The following is a 27680-nucleotide window of genomic DNA, read 5'->3' as shown; positions in this document are numbered from 1 at the left end:
CTGTTGCATAAATGCATGGTAAAGATGGTTAATTAACACGGTGATGGAGATTATGACTAATTCAAATTGGCATTAGATGACTCCCAGGCAATGTGAGAATTATAACAATTTTTTGGTAACACCTATGAGTTGCAAAAGATCCAGGAGCACTTCTACTGTGTTTAAGGTAGAATTCTGAATAACACGATACCACAATACCTATGTGTGTGTGCATGAAGGTACATGTACATTTGATATCTTCTAGTTTATATAATAACACTACTGTGTGTTCACTCTTTAAGGTTTTTGAGTAATTCAGTATTGTTCAAAACAAGAAATCTGTGCATCAATTATCAATGGAACATAATTTCAGATAAAAGTGTCTTCAGTTAGACCTTTAGTATTTCAAGCTTACCATGCAGATCAAAAACCAGTCTCTCCTTTAGTTACCTCTGTAATCTAATTACATAACCAAAAATCCAGGTTACAATACTTATGTCGTCATTTGGTAGCTACTACAGAAAAGTTGACAAGCGATTCATATCTGATTAGGCATAGTTTTTATGTCAATCAACACATGCAAAGTACACAAGTGTCACTCAGATTTTCATATTGAATTCATAATATTCATTTTTTATTTTCCCCCTATGTTATACAAAGCATTTCTATAAGTTATGTAAAATAACGACAAAGTGTGTACCATACAAGCTTACCAGGTCTGACCTTGTTGGTTACAAAATTGATTTGATGCACTTCCTGTTATGCTTAGCTGTAACTCCTTCAGAATGTCATGCATCCATTTTCTTGCTCACCCACCTGAGGTGCTGAAACTTCCTAAGCATCTGTCAGACGCGCCTTTCAGATTTTCAAACACTTCTATACAAGTACCCTTCACTCTCCGAACATCAGAGTAATACTTTCTTACTGCCCCTTCTCTTCTCAAGAAGTTGTGTTTGAATAACTGGAGCCATACACCTGAGGGAACTTTTGGGTTTCAATTAAGAACTTAAACCATTGAATGATATGCAGCAAACTGAAAATTCTCAATCTTTTAAATCTTTCGAAAGATCAAATTTGAACTGGTGAAATAAGGTTTTATTCATCACAAAAATGTTGGAACTGTGTAAAATCTCATTCCATTTCATTTGCTTCTAAACCTGACAATGGTTTAGCCATGCTATTCAACATTAATTGAACTTCTTTCATTTGTGGGTGAGATGCATCTCCAACTACAAACTCATGGACATTTCCATTAACCTCAATTGAACTACACCCAGGTGCCTTCTTGACTCCTAGAGCTTTCATATTGTGTCTTACTTTTGTCACGTCTTCCATCTGTGAGCAGAAGCATAGATATTGGCCAGAAGAGTATGGACACTGGAATCATTAGATTCAATTTCCACAAGCCTTTGAGCCACACGGTCACCCATATCAACATTACCATAGATTCTGCAGGCACTCAGCAAATCACCATAAAGTGGAATTATAATCTCATTATTTTTGTCTTGTACATCTTCATCTAATAATCCAGCACGACCAAGGAGGTCAATTAGACACCCATAGTGTTCTTTGTTCAATTTGATACATCTCTCTCATTGAATTAAAGTACCAATGGCCTTCCTCTACCAGTCCCCCATAACTGCAAGCACTTAAAACACCAATAAATGTGATATCGTCAGGTTTAAATCCGGCCTGTTTCATACCTGAGAACAGTTCCAGTGTCTTTTTGGTTTTGTCATTCATGGCCGGTGCATAAATAATTGAAGTCTATGAGGATGTGTCTATCTATTTCAACCCATTGAAAATCTTAAGGGATTTCTCTATGTACCCACGTTTTCAATACATATCTACTAGAGCAGTACCAACAACCGCATCAACTGTGATTCTGTTTTCATCTATGTAACCGTGGATCCATTTTCCTTGTTCCAGAGCTCCCAACTAGGCACAGCCCGTAAGGAGAGCAACCATAGTGAATTAATCAGGCTTAACTCTTTGGATTTGCATCTCCCCAAACAGAGCTAGTGCCTCATCAACATAGTTGAATTGCATATACCCCGTTAATTATAGCCGTCCAAAGAATAATATCCATAACTGGACTTCTCTCAAACAACTCTCTAGCTTCATCCAACTGATCGCTGTTTACATACCCAGACACCATACTTGTCCAACAAATCACATTTTTCTCTGGCATTGCGTCAAAAATTTGTCAAGCTATACTTAAACATCCACACTTGGAGTACATATCCAACAAGGCATTGCCAATTATAGTGGTAAATCCAAGCTCATGGCTAACATACTGGTGAATTTCTTTACCAAGTTTCAAAATTTTCAGTTCTGTGCAGGCCGAAAGAGTACTTACAATCGTAGCTTCTTCAGGCTTCAGATTACTTTCCCATTTCATACGCCAAAAAACGTCAACAGCATCATCAAATCTGTTACATCTAACATATCCAGAGATCAAGACATTCCAAGAAACCACATCTCTCCCTCAGGCATTTCATCAAACAACTTTTTCAATTTCACAACATAACCCAGTTCTGGATACATGTCCATGAGTGAGTTACAAACATAACAATCAAACTCAGCCCCACTATTTACAACAAACCCATGAACCTTTTCACCTATAAAAACCCCCCGCAAGCATCCGATGGCCTTGAAAACAAAGGGGTAGGTGAAATTATCTGGCCACAAACCGTGTATCCTCAATTGATCAAACAAAAAAAGAGTTTTTCTAAAGCTACCTTTCTTGGCATATTCTTTGATCATTACATTGTAAACAAATAAACTCGGGTCTTCAATTTAATTGAAGATCTTCTTGGCGTAGAATAAGCTTAGGTACTCATGCCCACTTAGGTGCGTTTTGCATGTTGCCTTCTATTCAGGTTGAAAACCCCTATATAATCCAATGAATGTCCCTTAGTGTGGATATATATATTTTTATGGACTATTTTAGATATTGCAGAGCTATCTAGGATGTATTTGCGTATCGAGTTTATGCATGGAATGTAGTAGGATGAAACTTGTATGTGGGCCTGACCCACTTTTATTTTTCAGGTGTTCGACAGTATTAGGCTTAGTGCTTGATCGTGATGATGCAGATACAGACACTCACTCTTCTGACTATGTAGGACTTCCTTTCGTATTTAGTTTTGGATTTTGGTTATATAATTTATTTTCATTTGGGATTATTAGGGATCCACTGGATGGATTCTCGAGTTGTACGAATTGATAAGATTAAATTATATTAATCTATTTGGAGACTTTTTATATTTAGAATTCTTTTCAGCATATTATTTTATTTTTATTCTTTTGTACTCTTGCTTTTTTACATATTAATTGTCTGGTATCCCTCAGATCTGTGCTCGGACTTGATCACCCGTGGCTATAGAATCGATGGGTATCACAGTTGGTATCAGAGCACTTCAAGTTCTAGTGTCCTTAAGAGTGTCTTTCATTATATGACTTCCGCGTTGCGTCTCTTAAAAACTTAGAGCCATATTAGCATTCGTTGTACTCTTTTACGGTTCGTTAGGAGGAGCAGCTAATGTCAATTATATTTCATAGTTATGGAATGGTTGACACTAGGAAGAGGATGGGGTCCAAGGCGAAAGCGATACAGACCCAGAAGAGTAAAGGAGTACGTTATCAAGTTCTTTATTAGAAGCAGAACTTAGGATTGAAGGGTTAGTTTCAGTTGGCGCTACTTTTAAAAGTAGAAGCCAAGGAAGGATTTATGAATGTGTTATGTGATACCCCCCCCCCCCCCCGGATTTCCGAATGCGGGTTGGCCAGGCCCACATCCGAATACCCGAGGATATCAAAACAAATTGATAATAAACGAACACAGAGTACAAAAGAATAAAGAAGAATAAATAAGATGCTGACAAGAAACTAAAATGATAATCTAATAATAAACCTCAGAATATATTTCCATTAATTAATAAACTCTTCTGATACAACTGATCTTTCAAAATACAACTCGGGAATCCATACTGTATGGACCCCTATAAATTCCAAACTAAACAAATGACAGCAATAACTGTCTAAATCAGAAAACTGAATCATAAAGGAACTCCTATGTAGCATCGGAAGAATGAAGTAGACTGATCCCTGCTCAGCATGAACAACCTCTATTCCTGACGAACACCTGAAAAATAATGGTGGGTCAGGCCCACAAACAAGTTCTACTCTATTACAGTCTAAGTAGAGATCCGATATACGTATACATCCTAGTCAATCCAACAGTAACTAGTAGTCCGTATATATATATATATATACACACAAAAGGAACCTCACTAGACTATAAGGTTGTCTCAACCTGAATAGTAGGCAACATGCAATACGCACATATAGTGGGCATGAATACCTAGACCTACCAGGGTACACAACTACACTATATCTAGCTACACATCCCTGGCGATATACGCACCCTAACCACTGACCCTGAGACTCAAGCTTATATCATGGCACCATACTTATATATATATATAATCTAGTAACCATCCTATCCGGTATAAATTAATCCTCCATAAGTCATTCAACTTGTTCAGCTGACCTGACTTGAATATAAGTAGGACTTAACATTTTAGTTAATCCATTCCCTTATATAATAAATTAATTATCCATAAGTCATTCAACTTGTTCAGCTAACCTGACTTGAATATAAGTAGGACTTAACATTTTAGTTAACCCATTCCCTTATATAAAATAGGTAGGACTTAACTGATAAGTTAATCCGTCCCTAGAATGCCACCGTCCCATACCGGTGTATTAAACCACACAATCCAACAATTAATGTAACGATTAAGGAAATACATCAAACAATCTAGAAATAACTATGATAATATGATATCAAGTTATCACAAAATAGGAATGACTTATTATTTACTTAAGCTTCCTAAATCATATGTCCTACATAAACTGAATCTTATACATATGATGATATTTTATTATACCGTCAAATAAGTATTCTCCATATCCAATTCATCCTACACATTTAATCTCAATTGCTAAAACATATTAAAAGATTAAATTCATTCGTTTGTTTAAAACATTCAAATAATAAGCATCATTATGATTGAGTCTATTTAAATTTATTTAAACCCAAACCTAGTTTCTATTTAATGTTCAGGAATCCTAGATAAGTTTCTACGTTCCATCATTCCACAGATATGAAATATACATAATTTAAACATGTAAAAATTCACACCGGAAATCAAATCAAAATCATGTATTTATCAATTCATAATATAAGAACAGATATGAACCAAATTCATAAAACCTATGTTCTAATCCAATTAAACATGCATAATTATTTAATTTTGTGTGTTTAATAAATCCTGGAATTTCCTAGGCATGCATAAAAACACGAATCAAAAGGAAAGAGATAGAATAAGAACTTGCCTTAAACTTTCGAATTGAAAGTTTAATTTCTTCTTTCTTGATCTTCTCTCTATAGGGTTTTCTCCTTCTTCCTTCCTCTTTCTCCTTCTCTCTCTAACTCTTTCTCTATAGAATATATTACGTGATATATTTTCACTCCATTTTCAACCTATAGTTGTGTATTTATAAGTTAAATAATAACCCTATTCATTTTCCCAATCCAAGTCAACTTAATAAAGAAAAATAAAAAATGAAAATATTAAAAAGATAACTTAAAATATGTTACGTATATAATCTATGTATATCCTTATTAATTAAATAAAATATATACATTAGATTATTTATTAATACTAAAGTTACCATAATATTAAAAATGTAACTTAAAACATATTACGTATATAATCTATTTATATCCTCATTAAATAAATAAAATATATACATCAGATTATTTATTTATACTAAAATTACCATAATATTAAAAAGTAACTTAAAACATGTTACGTATATAATCTATCTGTATCTTCATTAAATAAATAAAATATATACATCAGATTATTTATTTATACTAAAGTTACCATAATATTAAAAAGGTAACTTAAAATATGTTATGTATAAAATATATGTATATTCTTATTATATAAATATATAAAATATATACATCAGATTATTTATTAATACTAAAGTTACTATAATATTAATAAATTACTTTCCTTTTTATATATATGTATATACATATATATCTATATATATACATATACAACTATCAATGGGTAATTATCCATACCCATCCAACCTCCTATCTAAGTAGTCCATAGGACCCAATTAGTTAGCCCATTACCACTAACCATAACCATAAAATAAAATAAAATAAAACATTTAATCATTTAATTTGCAATTAATTACAATTAATCAAATACATCATTTAAGCACCCAATCTAATTAAACAAATAATACAAATAACACCTAGACAAAATACAAATAACACATAGATAAGTAACCAATTAATCAAGTAACACTTAATTCAATTAAACACATAAACAATTAGTCAAATAATCAATTAAACAATTAAAAAAATACAATAAAAATAAATAAATAAATACCGAGACTATCCTTTTAAAATTAGGAGTATTACATGTTATAGGTCACCGTATAATGGGACTAACACGATTTTAGTTGTTCTCATAACGGAGACAAACGAGAAATAGGAATCCAAAGAGGATACTAATGGAGAGGTTGTAAGGTATCCGGGAAGAATGTACTAAACTTGAAGATGAAGGATCACACGGTGGTGATCTTATTCGCTAGTGATATAGTGAATGATACTTGTAGAGTTGGTGTGAATCAACTTACATATAGTTTAACTTTCATTTTACCTTTAAAAGAGGTAGATAAAAGTACTCTTCAGGAGTTTAGGATCGGATGGAGTTCTTATCAGAATGAAGCCATGATTTAATATCAAGTTTCGGAGAATAGGGGGATTAAGTTGTGACGTTCTAGTTGCTTTTATAAAGCTACGTTAGACGGTTTGCATTCCGCATATAAGGAGGATGAGGGTTACACTTTGGAATTTGCTGAGGTAAATGGATTTTGTTTTGAGTTATGTTTAAAGAATATGTTTCGAGGTTGGATGATTACCTCCGAAACTGTAAAAGGAGATTGTGACTCAATCAAATAATGTTGAGTTCCAGAAGAGACTTTCTTTTCTGGGAGAAACGATGTTTTACGTAGGATTATATTGTGTTTTATTGTGTGTGCATTATGTGTTTCATTATCGGGAATGCGGTTTAGTTGGGGACACAAGTGTGTGATCAGCAAACTACCGTTTTAGAGGAATAGCGTGAATTACGCTAGGATTTTGGGCATGTGGTCATAGGATTTGGTAAGTATTCCTAATGTTAGGCAATCTAATGAACCTAGATATGCGTAATAATGGTATGTTTTCAGGATGGGATAATTAAAACCAGCAGTTCGAGTCAAATGATATAGATTCGCTTGATATACTGTAACACCATGATGATTTATCGAAGGTACTGACTCTGCTGAACATTTTTTTGGAAATTTCAAAAGTTGTTCCCTAGTCGGCAAGAGGATTTTGTACTAGTTTAAGTACTTATTAGAATGGCACTGACTGAGGATAGTAAACGGACTAACTAGTCATCAGTCAATTCTTAATCAAGAATTTTGTTCCTGAGGGGGTATCATTAGGAGGAGTTACCGGAGTTGCATATCGAGGAGGAAGCAAAGTCTCTTCATTGGCACAAATAAAATGGAATTTTTTTTTTTTTTTAGTCACAGTTCGCAACAAATAGCTGTTGCTAGGAAATTATTAACTTTTTGGAGGATGGAAAGATTCTATATTCTTTTAAAGTTAAACGAGAAGTCTAATAGACACTTACTTGTGTTAGAGAAGTAGGATGTCAAGGACATGAAGGTGAGACCGAGCATCTAAATAAAGAAGAGATGCACGATGCATGTGGGAAAGTTGTAGTTAGTTGACTTTTGATAAATAAAATTATCACATGACTTTCTAAAGTTTATCACCGATCGGAATGTATGGATTTAGTTACAGAGTTAACGTTTGGCGATGCTCCAAATTAAACAATAGGTGCAGATGGAAGCTGGTGGTACTAGACTAATGGTACTTTATGTATGATCTTATTACTGAATGAAGCCGATATTTTGAGGACAGGTAGGAGGAGGGACACAGTGATGTTGTCTTAAAGTCTGATATCTAGAAGATAATCCAGATGGACCATCAGAGATCGCAAGATCCTTGCAGCCATTTCTCTTACTAAAGTAGGAATGACAGAGTCGTTTCCACGGATTTAGTTGAGAGATTGTTGATTCTACACAAGGGTCAGGATTCTGGTTGGGATATTGCTTGACTGATAAAATTAAAATAGCTTCATTTTGTTTGTTTTAGAACTGGTAAGATATCAGTTCATATGAATAGCGCGGATCACGAGACGGCTTAGATGGATAGATGTGGTGATTCACACTTTGCATTCAGTTTTGTTTGGTGGAAGTAATAGGGAGGAGGATGATTTTATCAACCGATATGGTCATTGAACCTTCGATGGTTATTTTGAACTCAGTTGAGTTTTAGCTTGTGTAAAAATAACTTTTGTTATTACCAAAGAAATTGAGGCGGTCAACTTAGAATATTGGAGCTGACCCTGGAGGAGGTAGTACCTTACTCAGCTGAGCTTAGGGTACTGAAGGTCAGAGTGACTGAGATGTAAAATTCATAAAATTTTACGATGCAGTCAAATGGTTAATGGAGGTTTCGGTGACATACCGGGTTCGTTTCGGTGAGCAGATACGAATAAGGACATGTACATAACTGTCTCCAAGTATATCACCTGTTAGCAAGGTGGAAATTTGATACTTGGCTATCAATGGAGGATTTAGCCACTTCCTATATTAAAATGGGAGTAGGACTAATCAGGAGTGGATGGATGGGCGAAATTACCGCCATTGGTTGGAATTTTAGTTCCATATGGATTCAGAGTAGTGGATAAAGCACGTTCGCTTATGGACACTAATTCTGGTAGTGTTTACTTTGGCATTTTGTATCATTTCTACATTGCACTGGTAACGGAGTTATAACATGTTGTTATTTCTTATAGTAGATAAACAGTGCTATATCAAAGGAATTTTTCTACAGGTGTGGGAGCAACGATTTTGTTTCACATCTCTAGACGAGAGGTTTGGTCGAGATATTATCTTTGATCATGGAGGATATGCTTAGGACATATATCCTAGGTTTGCATAGGTAATTGAAAGTGCTACTTTGCTTTTCAATTATTATCTGTGCTAGTGTTGGCACAAGGAGGTTAATGTGACAACGTATGAGGTTTTGGATGGTTCGTAGTGCAGATCTCTCACTGGTTGGTCTGACATGGAAGCAAGGTTATATAATAAGACCTTGACTTTATATAAGGATACATCGGAGTGACATATTCTCGGTTATAAAGGATTGCGCGCGGGTTGGAGGCGACAGTCGGATTTTGTACTTCGTTGAACTCGTATATCCGAGTTTTCTATCAGGAAATGGTTATTTGGGATGTCTTCCGTATAGGAAGCAATGTGCTTTTTGGAGGAAGGTCAGTTTTACGTATTAAATTGACTTTTCACGGATTTGGTTAATCAATTTATGCAGTCACCTAACTTTAGCGTTACCAACTTGTTAACCACTACAGGCATATAAATTTTTGGTATATTCTATGGCATTTGGAGGACGGTGGATTTGTACCCTGGTATAGGTATTGGGTAAGGAGGAATATAAGATACGACCTATGTGTAGTTTTTGTTTCTTCATTATAGGAACCATAACTTTACTATGAGAATTTGGAATTCTGTGGAGCCCATAAAAAAGGCAAAATCCACAACGAAATGGAAATGAATTTACAATAAAAGAATTCAGAATTTCGTGAATTCCGAGGACAGAATTCCTTTTGTTAGGGGGGAAGAATGTAATACTCCTAATTCTCAAAAAGATATAATCGAAATTTAACTAATTGTATTATGTGTATTTAAATGTGATTATCTGGTGATGCGCTTAATTGTAATTGTTTATTCATTTTATTATTTACTTAATTGATTAATTGTAATTATTTTAAAATTAATTGTTTAATTATAATGGTTTTAATTTAATTGTTGGTTAATTTATATATTTGATTATTGTTAATTTAATTGACGTGTAATTTTTGGTAGCTTATAATTTGTATATGTCGTAGGGTTTTATGTTTATATAACTTATGGTCACCGACTTATAGGGGGTTGGAATTAGGGTTAGGGTTTATAGAAGCTTATATATATATAAGCTTTGGGTCTGCAAGAGTTTTGAACCCTTTTCCCGTGACTGGAAGTAGAGAGAAACAAAGAGGGTTTGAGGGGAAAAACACAAAGGGAAACTGAGAGAACCAGTTAGGCTTTCAACTATGGACTGAAGGTGTACCAAAGAGGAAGGAATGGATGGCTTGTGGGATTGAAACTGAGCAGTAGGAGGTTTACCGATAGTCGGCCGTCGTCGGAGAATTTAGAGACGACGTTGAAAGGTTTAAAACTGAAACCTAAAGGAAGTTTTATTCTATTTTCTTCTTGTAAACTTGTGTTCTGTGCATTCTATATGGTCTCCAAGAAGTTAATTAAACTTTAAAATAGATGTTTATGCATAAAGAATCAAGCTGCAAACTATTTTTACATTTTAGGTAACTGTAATTGTTTTCTTGCATAAACTGTTGCTATTCTGTTTTAATTTTTGTCAATCCATTTATAATGGAATTTGAGAAGTTTCTAGGACTGTTAAGACTTGAATTGAACCCTGGAATCTTTAAAAAAAATTAGAATAAACAACTGGAACTTCACTGGAAGCGAAAAAAAAGACTAGAGGCGGAAAAGCTGAGCTCTCAAGGAGAAAGCCGGCTCCCTAAGTGAGGGAGCCGGCTCCCTAGATGAGAGAGCCAGCTCTTGTAATACCCCTAGTTTTCAAAAGGATAGAATTGGAAATTTTATTTTATTTTTCATTGATTAATTGATTTAGTTATGTGTTAGTTTACTTGATTATTTGTGTAATTGTTTTTAATTGCATTCATTGTTTAAGTTAATTAATTAATTATCGTAATTATGGATTTGATTGTTTTATTTAATTATTTTAATTGGATTAATTTTGTGATAGTTAATTTAGTTAGTTCTCAACGTGATTGTTATATAGTTTTTCATTGGGTTTATAGTTTTCATAGGCAGCCGTCATTGATTGTAACCTAGGTTTATATGTGGGCCGGGTTATATATGGATTAGGGTTTAACGTCTAAACCTATATATATATGTATATTACAGTGGATTAGGGGTTAAAACAACACAAAACAAAACATAGGTTTTCTGTAGAACAGAGATACAGTGAGGTATTGAGAGACACAGAAAGGAGATCTAGGTTTTGGTCTGGATCAAGGTTGGACCAAGAAGGAGGAAGGAGAGGTGTTTCTGGGTTGAACCGAGGCACTGGAGGAGCAGACTTGCAATTTGGGACCCAAACATATTATACAGACACGGTGAATTAGAATTTCAAATCTGAAATTTAAAGGCAAGATTCTGATCTTCTCTTTCCCAGGAATTTGTGTTATATGCATGCTTAGTTATACTCCAGGAATTAAAGTAAGACTTAATGACATCGTTTATACATGTTGTAACAGTATTAAACATCATTGAATATAATCTGTTTTCATAGTTTTACACGTTGAGCTTAAAATCTGATTGTCGATGCTTTACAAATTGATGTTTAATTCTGTTCTTGTTTATATAACTCTGTCTTGTGGTTACTATGGGATGTGAGTGGGATCTTAAAACCTAAAATTAAACATGTTAAATAAGTTACTAGCATCATGGAATTAAATCTGGTTCTCAGTTGACTAAAAGTTCAGTCTTTTATATGGTTGCCGTTGTTTCAAACTTTGATCTGTTATTCAACTAAAAAGGGTATGACTCTGTCTTGTGATCAATCTGGGATGAGGATAGGACTTTAAAAATCTATAATGAAACTATTTTTAAAGACTGGGAACCACCGGAGTCAGAGAAGACACATGCAGACGCAGCCACGGCTCTTAGAGGTGAGAGAAGGCTCCAAAAATGGAAGGAGCCTACTCCCAAAACATAAGAGCCGGCTCTCTAGGGTTGAGAGTCGGCTCTCAACCATCTAGAGCTGGCTCCCAAGGAAGGGGAGCCGGCTCTCCTTGAATAGAGAAGGCTCTTTGAGTTTCAAAGCCTTCTCTTTCTTTTGTTTTTGCGTATACCAAGTTTTAATGGACTGTTTGGCTAAGCCTGAGTTTATGAAACTGTTTCAAGGCTACTAAATGATGTAATACACTGCTTAAGACTTATATAAGAATTAAGAAGTAAGCTTAAATCCAAAAATTTGGGATGGAATTAGCCTAAGGTTCAAAGTAAACTTGTAGGAGAAAGGGTTGACATAAACTGGTAATGGCTTACTGTTTTAGGGATTTAAGTTTCTCTGTATGACTTAGAATCATAAATCTTGTTTTGCAGCTGAGTTATAAGCATTCTGTTATTTAATTACATGTATGCTTAGTTGGGATTAACTAACAATTAAATCTGTTATATATCTCATCTGTTACGATACAGTTTGGAGGAGGTAATTGCATAGTTGGATTATGTCAATTTAAAGGACTGGGATTTGGATTCTAAGTCTATTAGTGGATGCATGATTTAGTTTTACACATGTGAAATTATATCTGTGCTTATTTTGGAATATAGTTGATAACTATTTATACTGTTGTTGGTCAACTATGGTAAATGGAGGATTTAAATGCTATGACTCATATTAGCAATTTAAATGGTTGGAATGTGATGTTTAGGTTCTGTAATGATTGCCTAATGTCATGTTATATGTACTAAACTATATTTATGCATATTCTGGATAACTGGACAGTAACAATTATTGTCTTTACAATTATGTTGTTTGGAGGATTGTGTGCACCGGTATGGGACGGAGGCATACTAGGGATGGATTAGTAAAATACTAAATCCTACCTATTTTGGAATGAGTTGGATTAACTATAAAAGGTTAAGTCCTACTTATGTGGATTTCTATGCACCGGTATGGGACGGTGGCATATTAGGGACGGTTCAGTTCAAAACACTAAGACCTACCTATATTGGGGATAGATTAGTTTAAACACTAAGTCCTACCTATATTGAAATAAGATGGATTAACTACAAAAGTTAAGTCCTACTTATAACTATGTGTCAGGTTAATAAACTATTTGAATGACACACATTGAACGGACTTTATATATTTATGTTATGGTGCCGTGGTATGAGCTTGAGTCTCAGGACCATAGTTAGGGTGCGTATATCGCCTAGGATGGATAACTGGACAATGGTTTTGTTCCCTAGTAGGTCTAGATACACATGACCACATTACGTATGATTTGCATGGTATCTCTACTCAGGCTGAGACATACCTATTGGACTAATGAGCGTCCTGTAGTGTGTAATATATACACATATAGACTACTCTAGATATTGTTGAGTCTATCTAAGATGTATCTGTGTATCGGATTTCTGTTTGGATCGTAGTAGATCATGACTTGCATGTGGGCCTGACCCACTCTATTATTTTTCAAGTGGTTGACAATACCAGGCTCAAAGCGTGATCGTTTTGATGCAGATACAGACACTCACTCTTCCGATTACATAGGATTTCCTTTCTATTTTAATGTTGGATTTTAATTCTGTAAATTTATTCAAGGATTTGGGATTAAGGGTCCACTAGGTGGATTCCCGAGTTGTACGGTTTTAAATTATACTTAATTTATTATTTCAAGTTTGAGGGTTCTTATTTTAGATTTCTTTCAGCGTATTATTAATTTATCCTTAAATTCAGTTTTTAATTTCTGCTTGTTTACATATTAATTGTTTGGTATCCCTCGGATCTGTGCTCGGACTTGATCACCCGTGGCTAGAATCGAGGGGTATCACAGTTGGTATTAGAGCACTCCAGGTTCTAGTGTCCCTAGGAGTGTCTTTCGTTAGAAGTCTTCCGCGTTGCGTCTTTTAAAAACTTAGAGCTATATTAGGATTCGTTGTACTTTTTTACGGTGCATTAGGATGAGCAACTGATGTTAATTATATTCCATAATTATGGAATGGTTGACACTAAAAGGAGGATGGGGTCCGCGGTGACAGTGAATTAGACCAAAGGAGTAGAGGAGTACGTTATCAAGTTCTCTATCAGAAGCAGAACTTGGGATTGAAGGTTAATTCCGATTGGCACTACTTTTAGAAGTATACGCCAAGGAATGATTTAAGAGTGTGTTTTAGGTCACCGTATAAAGGGACCAACACGATTTCAGTGTTCTCCTAAAGGAGACAACCGAGGAATAGGAGTCCAAAGAGGACTCTAGGGGAGGAGTTTTCAACATACTCAAGAAAGAGGGTATTGAATCTTGGAAAGCAATGATCACGCGAGAGTGATCTTGTTCGCTAAGAGTATAGTGAACGATGCTAATCGAGTTGGCATGGATCGACCTTCAGATAGTTAACCTTTGGGATTACATTTAGAAAATGTAGATAAAGTGAACTCTTCAGGAGTTTAGGATTGGATGGAGTTCTTCTCAGACCGAAGCAATGATTTTATATCACGTTCCGAGGAGTATGGGGATTAGGTTGGGATGGTCTAAGTTGCTTTACAAAGCTACTTTGGACAGTTGGCATTCCGTGTATAAAGAGGATGAAGGTTAAGCCTTTGGAATTTGCTGAAGCAAATGGATTGTGTTGAGCTATGATTTGAGTTTATGTTTCGAGGTTGGATGATTTCCTCTGAAACTGTAAAAGGGAGATTGTGAACCAATCAGGTAAAGTTGATTTTGAGAAGAAGCTTCTCTTTGCTAAGAGGAACGATGTTTTACGTAGGGTTCTATCATGTTTTATTGTGTTTTATTTGTGTGTGCTTTATGTGCTTCCTTTTCGTTAATAATTCTAGATCAGGAATACGGTTTGGTTGGGGACACAAGAGGGTGATCAGTCAACTACCGTTTTGGAGGAATAGCGTTAAGTACGCTAGGATTTTGGGCATATGGTTATAGGATTTGGTAAGTGTATCGACCTTGAGACAATTTAATGAACCTAGCTATGCGTAGTTATAGTATGTTTTCAGGGTGGGATAAGTAAACTAGCAGTTCGAGTCAAATGATATAGACTCATTTGATAAACTGTAATGTCACGATGGTTTATCGGAGGAACTTGGCTGAATATTTTCTCAAAATTTTTAAACAGGTGTTTGCAAGTCAGTAAGAGGATTTTGGTACTGGTTTAAGTACTTGTGGAAATGACACCGACTAAGGTTAGTAGGCAGATTACCTATTCGTCAGTCTATCCTTAAATCAAGAATTTGGTTCATAAGGGTGTGTCGTTAGGAGGAGTTACCGGAGTTGCATATCGAGGATAAATTTGGTTCAAATAGATTGTTATCTATTTAGAGGATCATAAGATTCCATATAAAGTTGCTTTTGGATAGGATGTTTATTAGACACTTGTATTAGAAAAGTAGGGTGTCAAAGACTTGAAGGTGGGACAGAACACCTAAATCTGGAAGCGGGTGTTACCGGATTAACGATACTTCCGTTAGACAAATTGGAAAGGGAATGTACGAACTAAGGTTCGTAACTTTTAGTTCTTTAATCGGTCTCAAAGGAAACATGATGCTTCGCAAAAAGAAAGCAGATGTTTGGGAGGCAGGTAGGAGGAGGGACATAATGGTTTGTCTCAAAGTCTGATATCTAGTAAATAATCTAGATGGACCGTCAGAGATCATTAGATCCTTGCAGCCACTTCTCATAATAGAGCCGGGATTGACGAAGTAATTTCGACAGAATTAGATTGCTGATTCTACACAGGGGTCAGGATTCTGGGTGACTGATACAATTAAATCAACTTAGTGTTGTCTATTTTAGAACTGGTAAGATATTAGTTCCTACAAACAGCACGGATCACGAGACGACTTAGATGTACAGGTGTGGTGATTCACACTTTGCATTAAGTTGTGTCTAGTGGAGGTGGTGGGGAGAAGGATGATGTTACCAACCGTTATGGTAATTAAACCTTCGGTTGTTATTTTGGAAGTCAGTTAAGTTTTAGCATGTGGAAATAATAACATTTGCTGTTACCAGGAAAATGGAGGCGATCAACTTGGAATGTTTGGGCTGACCCCATAGGAGGTAGTACCTTACTCCGATGAGTTTAAGGTACTGAAGGAGGAATAGTAGTTATCTTTCTGATTCTGGTAAGGTCGAAGTGACTGAGGTGTAAAATTCATAAATTTTACATTGCAGTTAAATGGATAGGAGTAATAGTACGACTTATCAGGTTCGTCTTGGTGAGCCGGTATGGATAGAGACAGGTATATCACTGTTTCTAAATGTGTCATCTGCTAACAAGGTGGAAAATTGATACTTGGATATCACTGGAGGTTTTAGCCACTTCCTATATCGAAATGGGAGTAGAACTAATCAGGAGGGGATGGTTGGTAGAAGTTACCAACATTAGTTGGAATGTTAATTCCATATGGTTTAAGAATAGTGGATAGAGCAAGTTCGTTTGTGGACTACACTTTAGTAGTGTTTACTTTAGCGCTTCTTATCCATTTTCCATTGCGCTGATAACGGAGTTATAGCATGTGGTTATTCAATATAGAAGATAACCGGTGTTGTGTCAAATGAGTTTTTTTTGAAGGTGTTGGAGCAACAACTATGCTTCGCATCTCTAGACGGGAAATGTGATCGCGATATTATATTTAAATCACGGCAAATATGCTTAGGATATATCCTAGGTTGGCATGGGTAATTGGAAGTGTTACTCAGCTTTTCAGATATTATCTATGCTATTGTTGGCACAAGGGGGTTCGTGCGACAACGTCTGGGATTTTGGATAGTGGGTGGTGCCGATCTCTTACTGGTTGGTCCGGCCTGGAAGCGAGGTTATATGACAAGACCTTGACTTTATGTAAGGATACATCAGAGAAACATACTCTCTTTTGGTAATGAGTGTGTACGGTTTGGAGGCGGTAATCAGATTTTATAGATAGTTGAACTTGTACATAAGAGTTCTCTATCAGGAAATGGTTGTTTTGGAGGAAGGTTAGTTTTCTGTATTACACTGCTTTTTCATGGATTTTGCTAATCGAGTTAGGCAGTTGCTTATATTATAGCGTTACCAACTTGTTAAGCGCTGCATGCATAAGAATTTTATGCGTCTATTCTATGGAACATGGAGGAATAAGGATCATTACCCTTCACTAAATATTGGGGACGATTGGATCGTTGATAAATACAATCTGGGAGTTGTACAAATATGCTATTTCTTATACATGGTATATTGTTGGATATGTTGGAATTTGGTAGAGCTCATCTAATGAAGTTGTACCACACGAAAACGGAAATGAATTTGGTAAAGTCATTAATTCAAAGTTTCGTGAATTCCGAGGATGGAATTCCTTTTGTTAGGAGGGAAGATTGTAATACCCCTAGTTTTCAAAAGGATAGAATTGGAAATTTTATTTTATTTTTCATTGATTAATTGATTTAGTTGTGTGTTAGTTTACTTGATTATTTGTGTAATTGTTTTTAATTGCATTCATTGTTTAAGTTAATTAATTAATTATCGTAATTACGGATTTGATTATTTTATTTAATTATTTTAATTGGATTAATTTTGTGATGGTTAATTTAGTTAGTTCTCAACGTGACTGTTATATAGCTTTTCATTGGGTTTATAGTTTTCATAGGCAGCCGTCATTGATTGTAACCTAGGTTTACATGTGGGCCAGGTTATATATGATTAGGGTTTAATGTCTAAACCTATATATATATGGATATTACAGTGGATTAGGGTTTAAAACAACACAAAACAAAATGTAGGTTTTCTGTAGAACAGAGATACAGTGAGGTATTGAGAGACATAGAGGAAGATAAAGAGAGAAGGTCTAGGTTTTGGTCTGGATCAAGGTTGGACCAAGAAGGAGGAAGGAGAGGTGTTTCTGGGTTGAACCGAGGCACTGGAGGAGCAGACTTGCAGTTTAGGACCCAAACATATTATACAGAGACGGTGAATTAGAATTTCAAATCTGAAATTCAAAGGCAAGTTTCTGATCTTCTCTTTCCCAGGAATTTGTGTTATGTGCATGCTTAGTTATACTCCAGGAATTAAAGTAAGACTTAATGACATCGTTTATATATGTTGTAACAGTATTAAACATCATTGAATATAATCTGTTTTCATAGTTTTACACGTTGAGCTTAAAATTTGATTGTCGATGCTTTACAAATTGATGTTTAATTTTGTTCTTGTTTGTATAACTCTGTCTTGTGGTTACTCTGGGATGTGAGTGGGATCTTAAAACCTGAAATTAAACATGTTAAATAAGTTTCTAACATCATGGAATTAAATCTGGTTCTCAGTTGACTACAAGTTCAGTCTTTTATATGGTTACCGTTGTTTCAAACTTTGATCTGTTATTCAACTAAAAGGGGTATGACTCTGTCTTGTGATCAATCTGGGATGAGGATAGGACTTTAAAAATCTATAATGAAACTATTTTTAAAGACTGGAAACCACCGGAGTCAGAGAAGACACACGCAGACGCAGCCACGGCTCTTAGAGGTGAGAGCAGGCTCCAAAAATGGAGGGAGCCTGCTCCCAAAACACAAGAGCCAGCTCTCTAGGGTTGAGAGCCGGCTCTCAACCATCTAGAGCCGGCTCCCAAGGAAGGGGAGCCGGCTCTCCTTGAATAGAGAGGGCTCTTTGAGTTTCAGAGCCTTCTCTTTCTTTTGTTTTTGCGTATACTAAGTTTTAATGGACTGTTTGTCTAAGACTGAGTTTATGAAACTGTTTCAAGGCTACTAAATGATGTAATACACTGCTTAAGACTTATATAAGAATTGAGAAGTAAGCTTAAATCCAGAAATTTGGGATGGATAAGCCTAAGGTTCAAAGTAAACCTGTAAGAGAAAGGGTTGACATAAACTGGTAATGGCTTACTGTTTTAGGGATTTAAGTTTCTCTGTATGACTTAGAATTATAAATCTTGTTTTGCAGCTGAGTTATAAGCATTCTGTTATTTAATTACATGTATGCTTAGTTGGGATTAACTGACAATTAAATCTGTTATATATCTCATCTGTTACGACACAGTTTGGAGGAGGTAATTGCATAGTTGGATTCTGTCAATTTAAAGGACTGGGATTTGGATTCTAACTCTGTTAGTGGATGCATGATTTAGTTTTACACATGTGAAACTATATCTGTGGTTATTTTGGAATATAGTTGATAACTATTTATACTGTTGTTGGTCAACAATGGTAAATGGAGGTTTAAATGCTATGACTCATATTAGCAATTTAAATGGTTGGAATGTGATGTTTAGGTTCTGTAATGATTGCCTAATGTCATGTTATATGTACTAAACTATATTTATGCATATTCTGGATAACTAGACAGTAACAATTATTATCTTTACAATTATGTTGTTTAGAGGATTGTGTGCACCGGTATGGGACGGTGGCATACTAGGGATGGATTAGTAAAATACTAAATCCTACCTATTTTGGAATGAGTTGGATTAACTATAAAAGGTTAAGTCCTACTTATGTGGATTTCTATGCACCGGTATGGGACGATGACATATTAGGGACGGTTCAGTTCAAAACACTGAGACCTACCTATATTGGGGATGGATTAGTTCAAACACTAAGTCCTACCTATATTGAAATAAGATGAATTAACTACAAAAGTTAAGTCCTACTTATAACTATGTGTCAGGTCAATAAAAGACATCTTGAATTATAAAATATTAATGTGCATGCTGTATCAGAAGGAAGGAAGACTGAATTGCTAGTTGTTTTAGCAAATTAAATAAATGGATATAAAAGGTATTTTTAGGACTTTATATTAATGATATATATAACATATTTAAGTCACAGGAGTGTTGGTTGGGTTGCGGTTATGGATGTCGTGTAATTTTAGATGTTTATTTACATGCTCTCGGAGTTGAGGAGGTTTTACTTGCTGGTTGAGGAGGTTTTACTTGCTGGTTTTGTTTTAACCAGTTTAAAAGGATTAGTATAAAATACCGTTGGGGTTTTATATAATGTGCAGGTTAGACTTCTGAGTATCATTATATTATACACAGGTTTTAAGATTTGGGAATTAAATGGACGTCATGGGATTTAAATATTAATTTACATGCCGTCGAGGATTGAGGAGAATTTAATTACTAATCTTTGTTTTAGTAATTTAAATGAACTGGTATAAAAGTACCGTGTGGAAATTCTAGTATAATGTACTCAGTTTATAATTCTGATAATCATTATATCATGCTATGGATGTAAATTGATGAACTGTTATAATTTCTGTTTTGTCAATTGGATGGATATGGATGGTTTAAATTGCTTATAAATACTTTAGCAATTTAAATAGAAGTTCTATGATTTTAATCTTATACTAGATGCATGGTAGGATCTTATCTATATCTGATTTCTATTATGTTGGTTCTTGGATGTACTTGATGTTCATTTGAGTGTGCATCATTTATGAATCGTGTGCACCGGTATGGGACGGTGGCATACTAGGGATGGCTTAGCTCAAAATGCTAAGACCTAACCTATTGGATTAAAGGAAAGGATTGTAAAATTTTGAATCCTAATTTTATTTAAGTCAGATCGATTGAGTAAGTTAAGTGACCATCTGAATTAATTGTTGTTTGTGGTTAAGTCAGATCGACTGAGTAAGTTGAATGACTACCTGGATTTATTGTTATTCACGGTTAAGTCAGATCGACTGAATAAGTTGAGTGACTAACCGGATTAGGAGTCTTATGTCAGATCAACAAAGAATTGAATGACATACTCTAGTTTTAGACGGACTTTATATATGTGATTATGGTACTATGATATGAGCTTGAGTCTCAGAGTCAATGGTTAAGGCGCATATATGTAGCGGATGCGTAGCTGGCTGTGATAGGTTGAGGTATATCCTGTTAGGCTTAGGTACTCATGCCCACTTAGGTGCGTTTCGTATGTTTCCTTCTATTCAGGTTGAAACCCCCTATATAGTCCAGTGAATGTCCCTTAGTGTGGATATATATATTTATGGACTATTTTAGATATTGCCGAGCTATCTAGGATGTATCTGCGTATCAGATTTTTGTATGGAATGTAGTAGGATGCAACTTGCATGTGGGCCTAACCCACTCTTATTTTTCAAGTGTTCGTCAGTACCAGGCTTAATGCTTGATCGTGATGATGCAGAAACAGACACTCACTCTTCTGACTACGTAGGACTTCCTTTCGTATTTAGTTTTGGATTTTGGTTATGTAATTTATTTTCATTTGTGATTATTAGGGGTCCACTGGATGGATTCCTGAGTTGTACGGATTGATAAGACTAAATTATATTAATCTATTTGGAGACCTTTTATATTTAGAATTCTTTTCAGCGTATTATTTTATTTTTATTCTTTTGTACTCTTACTTGTTTACATATTAATTATCAGGTATCTCTTGGATCTATGCTCGGACTTGATCACCCATGGCTCTAGAATTGAGGGCTATCAGAAACCGTCTGATACCTGAAAAATATAAGAGTGGGTCAGGCCTACGAACAAGTTCCAATCTAATTACAATCCATACAGTGACCCGATATACAGATACACCCTAAATATCTCACAATATCTATCTAGTCCATATTATATATATCCACACTAAGGGACATTCACTGGACTACAATAGGGGTCTCAACCTGAATAGATGGCATCATACGAAAACGCACCCAAAGGTGGGCATAAGTACCTAGACCTAACAGGGTACACCTCAACCTATCGTAGCCAGCTATGCATCTACTGCATATATGCACCCTAACCAATGAGCCTGAGACTCAAGCTCATCTCGTGATACCATAACCATATATCTAAAGTCCGCCAAAACTAGAGTATGTCATTTAATTTTTCATTGAGCAGACATACAATATACAATCCAGTTAGTCACTCAACTTATTCAGTTAATATGACTTAATTACAACCAACTAATCCAGGAAGTCATTCAACTTAGTTAGTTGATCTGACTTAAACACAATTAGGATTCAATATTTTACAATCCATTCCTTTAATCCGATAAGTTAGGTCTTAGCATTTTGAGCTAAACCATCCCTAGTATGCCACAGTCCCATACCGGTGCATACAATCCTCAATATCCATATAAATTACAACACATAAATAATATTTTAGCAATTTACAGTCCAAAACCATTATCCAAATAATTGCAGGAGAGTGTCTAATATTTCAGCAATTAAAATCTAAGCGATAATCCATGTAATTGCAGAAAAAGGTTTAATATTTCAACAATTAGCATCCAGAGCATGCATAGATCAAAAATAATAAATGAATGACCCTATCATGCATTTAAAATAAGTTTTATACTCATACTATATCCCATTATATTGCTAAAATTAAGCCAAATAATTAATTTCCTTCCATCCGTTAACAGCATAAAAAGTAGTTTAATTTTATACTGTTCATCCTATTAACTTAGTGGTAAAGCTTAATCAATTAAAGGTCTTAATAATACCCAAAATTAACTACTTAATCCCTCTGTGAAGCCCCAGAATTAATCAAAACAATCCAAACCCTCAAACAGTGTGTCAAAACAATTCCAGAAAGTGTAAACTGGAGAGAGCCTGCTCCATAAACTTGGGAGCAGGCTCTTTTGTGCATGGAGCTAGCTCCATGCATCTTGGAGCCGGCTCTCACTTCCATGGAGCCAGCTCTCTCCCCCTCTGAGAGCTTCCAGTCCAGTTTCGCTCCGTTTCAGCCCATCTGCTCCGTCTCCGACCATTTCAACCCCTCTGTTCCTCTTTAATACTGAACCTAAGAGTCTTATATAATCCCAGTAGCATCCCAATGGTTTGTTTACAATAGTTGAAAGCAATTACAGTGATTACAACCATACTAATTTAACATGCTTAAAGAACAAAATTAAAACTCAGACCTGCAAGAACTATAACAGAATTGATTCGACGCATACAGATCATCAATATAACATATAATAAATATGTAAGTTTCAGTTAATGATCAATTAAACCCTAGAGACTATCTAGGTGCACAGAACACAAGCCAACGGGAGAGAGGAAGAAAATAACTTGCCTGTGATTTCAGTAACGAAAACTCGGCACTGTTTCTAAGTTTCCAGTAATACTGAACACCATCAAGCCTCCTACTACTCCGGCTTTTCCCTTCTCCTAGGTCCGACCTTTAAACCGCAGCCGGAACCCTCACCGAACATGCTCTGTTTTCTTAAAACCTCTCTTTGTTTCTCTCTGTAACTTTGGTACGTGAATAGGGTTTTGTTTTTAACCCTAGCAGATGTACTGTCCTATTTATAAAGGTTAAACAAAACCCTAATCCATGTATAATTAGAGACAAAACCCTAACTAAATCCTAGTCGGCCCCTAGAACAACCTAAGTTATAATATATGCCAGATACACATACGTGACGTCTCAAAGAAAACCCAAAATAATTAACGTATTTAAAATACTCATTTAACTTATTTACATAAGTAAACCATTATGTGATACCCCTCGGATCCGAGACACGGGTTGATCAAGCCCAGGCCCAAACCCGAGGAATATCAAACAATTAATATGTTAAAATGAACACGGAATGCAAAGTGAAATACGAAATAACATAATAAGCTAAAAGAAACTAAAAGAAAATCCTTGTATCATAATTAATTAAATCCGATAATCCAAAACTCCATAAGTTTACAACTCGGGAATCCATCCATTGGACCCCTTATTAAAAGTCTTAAACCAAAAACTGAAAATAATATAAATAAAATCCAAAGCTAACATAGAGAAGATTCCTACATAATCGGAGGAATGAATATCTGTATCTGCTCTGTACATCCAAGCTCTAACCCTGGAACTGACGAACACTTGAAAAATGAAGGAGTGGGTCAGGCCCACATGCAAGTCCTGATCTACTACAATCCAAACAGTAATTCGATACGCAGATACATCATAGGAAGACTTAACAATATCTAGAGTAGTCCATATATGTATAGATACACACTATAGGACGCTCGCTAATCCAATAGGTCTGTCTCAGCCTGAATAGAAGGCAACATGCGAAAACGCACCCAATGGTGGGCATGAGTACCTAGACCTACCAGAGAACAACACCTATGTCCAATTATCCATCATAGGCCATATACGCGCCCTAACCATGGTCCTGAGACTCAAGGCCAAACCATGGCACATAAAATAAATATATAAAGCCCGTACTCCTAATTAAAAATATCAACCATCTGTATTGTGGTTTGATGTATGTATAACAAATCCATCCTGAAACCAAGGTAGGTCATTCAATTCTCAATTGATATGACTCAAATATGAGATGTACTTAACCTTTATGGTTAGTCCATAACTCAATCCAAGTTAGGTAGAACACCGTGTTTGAACTAGTCCATACTTAGTATGTCACCGTCCCATACCGGTGCATATAATCCTCCAGATAGCATAGTTAATAAAACGACACTATCTATATCCAACAACCATTCTTTAAAACATGCATCAATATAAATTAACACATATATATCAATACTAGGCAGTCATTATAGAGCCTAAAAGATCCAATTCCAATAATGTAAACAACTAAAACAAGTATAAACGTTCACATCCTCCAAAATATCTATAAACTGGTGCAGTTGAATAGCAAAGTGAATATTAATTTGATCCAACCCAAGCATGGTTAAATTCAAGTAATCCATGTTACTTATAATCCTAACCAATTATGATTAATTAAAATTAAATCATATATAAAAAAACCTCCAAGTTCCAAAGTATAAGCTGATTAACATACAAAGCTCAACATGTAGGATCTTCCCCTAACTGTACACTGTCCATAACTTAATCCATTTATGAATCATTGTTTACCTATAATCTTAAAGGTCTAAAACAATAATATACATCATTTAAAACAATTTAAACGAAGTGGTAACACTTTGTATAGTCCAAATAGTGTATAAAAAGACCAACTTGGGCGTTTAAAACCAAAAATCCAAACTGAGCAAGCTAAGTTACAATTGAGTAGGCTAAGTTGCTAACTTAGTCGGCTCAGTTTCCAACTAAGTCGGCTAAGTTGGAGCTAAAGCCGTCTTCTTCGTCCGTTCAGTCTCTATAAACCCTAAAACTCCATTGTTAAGGCCTCTAAGTTTCAACCTAAGCCCCATACGCCCATACGAAGTTATTGTAAGTGTTTTAGTAGGTAAAGATTTAAGTTATACCACAGTTCATGCATAAAGATCTAAAAATAAAGAAATCACGAATAAATATATACAATCATGAAACTCTCTGTTTAAGTCCGATTAAACATGCATGATTATTTTGTTTTAGCAATAATTAAGCTCCTGGAGTCTAGCTAGGCATGCACAGAACACAGATTAAAGGGAAAAAGAAGAACAGAAACTTGCCTTTGAGATTTTTAGATTAAAAACTCTAACTGTCGTCTCTGAGTTTCCACCGTTGTTCCACGCCTCTGTTACTCTTGGCTAACCCAGAAGCAACCCCGTTCCTTCCTCCTTGAACCTCTCTGTAAGCTCTCAAGTTTTCACTATCTGTTTTCTCAAAATCTCACAACTCTCTGTATCTATCTGTTACGTGAATAGGGTTTACAAAACCCTTGGCAGACGTATACTTATGTATTTATAGACTTCATCCCACAACCTAATTCTAATACGACACCAACTCTAAGTCCAACACCAAATAAATTCTAAGTCGGCTCCATTCCCAGTCACGATTAATTAAAACTAAACCCTAATGTAAACCTAATGTAAACCAACTCACGTAATTAATTTGGTCCATTTAGAATAAAATAAAATTTAAAATAATAAATTAAATACCATAAAAACAAAAGCAATTAATTAAATACACCATGTAAATAAAAATCCACAAATAATGTAAATAAATAAAAACAAAAAACCAAGCCAAATAAAGCAATTAAATTAAGAAAAATACACGTAAATAATTAAATTAAAATTCCAGGATTATCCTTTTAAATTAGGGGTATTACACATTATAATAAATCAATTAAGGACACATAATAAATAAAAACAATTTACCAATTAAATCAAATAATTCAATTAAATTAAATAATGTAATTCAATCAAATAATCCAATTAAATCAAATAACCAAGCAACAAAACAATTAAATAATTAAAAATGCAACAAAATACTTAATTAAAATACCAGAACTATCCTTTTAAAATTAGGGGTATTACATTCTTCCCCCCTAACAAAAGGAATTCCGTCCTCAGAATTCGCTCTTACCTTCTTCCAATATTTCAGGAAACTGTGAGCGAATGATATCATCCCGTTCCCAAGTAGACTCAGCCTCATTGTGATGACTCCACTGAACACGCACTAAAGGAATAACCTTATTACGAAGGATTTGATCCCGTCGGTCGACAATACAACACGGTGGCCCTAAATAAGTTACATCCGGCTGCAACTCAGTCTCCCCAACATCGATATGCTGATACCGATCCTCATTTCGCAGAAATTTTCACAACATGGAAACATAAAACACGTTGTGTACGCGATCCAATGTATCTGGAAGTGCCAACCGATAAGCGACATCTCCAACTCGATTCGTAATCATAAATGGATCAACAAACCGCGGTGACAACTTCCCTTTCCTCCCAAAGCGCATTACTCCTTTCATATGAGACACTTTGAGTAAAACCCGATCCCTAACCTGAAACTCCAAAGCACGTGTGCCATCCGTATAACTTTTCTACTTACTCTGGACAGTGCGCATGCGATCCCTAATAAGAGCAATCTTCTCATAAGTATCCTTGATGAACTCAGGACCCAAGAATCTGCTCTCGCCAACCTCCACCCAACAAACAGGCGATCGACACGGTCGGCCGTACAATACCTCAAATGGTGCCATACCAATAGTCTTCTAGAAACTATTGTTATATGCAAATTCCACAAGTGGCAAATAATCCTCCCAGTGGCCCTTGAAATCAAGAACACATGATCGAAGCATATCCTCCAAATCTGATTAACTCTCTCAGTCTGTCCATCAGTCTGAGGATGATAAGTGATGCTAAGATACAATTCTATACCCAAAGCCTGCTGAAAACTCTTCCAAAATCCTGACACAAAGCTCGAATCCCTGTCCGATATAATAGACAGTGGAATACCATGCAGCTTTACAATCTCCAAAATGTAAAGTCTCGCCAACTGCTTCGAGGTTAAGTCAGTGCGAATAGGTAAGAAATGAGCTGATTTAGTCAATCTGTCCACGATAACCCAAACGGAAGTGTGATCCTTAAAAGAATTAGGTAATCCCTCCACAAAATCCATATAAATGTTTTCCCATTTCCACTCCGGTATTGATAGTGGTTGTAGAGCTCCTAGCGACCTCTGATGATCAATCTTGACCATCTGACAAGTACTACATCGAGAGACAAAAATAGCAATGTCTTTCTTCATACCTGCCCACCAAAACTGCCGCTTTATATCCTGATACTTCTTATCTCTTCCTGGATGAACAGAAAACTCAGAGTGGTGAGTCTCAGTCATCACATCCTTTTTCAAATCATCAGCAGAAGGTACCAACAAACGGCCCTTGTACCTCAAACCTCTATCAGTCCCAACATAGTAAAATAGAACCTTCCCGAAAGCTATCTCCACAACTTTGTCAATGCAATGCTGATCCGTTAGTTGTGCCTTCAAAACCTTGTGA

General features: G+C 35.5%; 1 pseudogene; it reads right to left on the bottom strand.

Moving 5' to 3' along the window:
- Positions 1–1110: 1110 nt before the first annotated feature.
- Positions 1111–27680, bottom strand: part of LOC132278420 (pentatricopeptide repeat-containing protein At1g31430-like) — a 40724-nt pseudogene continuing 14154 nt past the window's right edge.

Source organism: Cornus florida, unplaced genomic scaffold (genome assembly GCF_030987335.1).
Source record: "Cornus florida cultivar Cherokee Brave unplaced genomic scaffold, ASM3098733v1 CherokeeBrave_3.0.0_Hap2_Chr10, whole genome shotgun sequence".
Taxonomy (NCBI): domain Eukaryota; kingdom Viridiplantae; phylum Streptophyta; class Magnoliopsida; order Cornales; family Cornaceae; genus Cornus; species Cornus florida.
The sequence above is the reverse complement of the archived record's forward strand: the minus strand, read 5'-3'. Positions and strand labels throughout refer to the sequence as shown.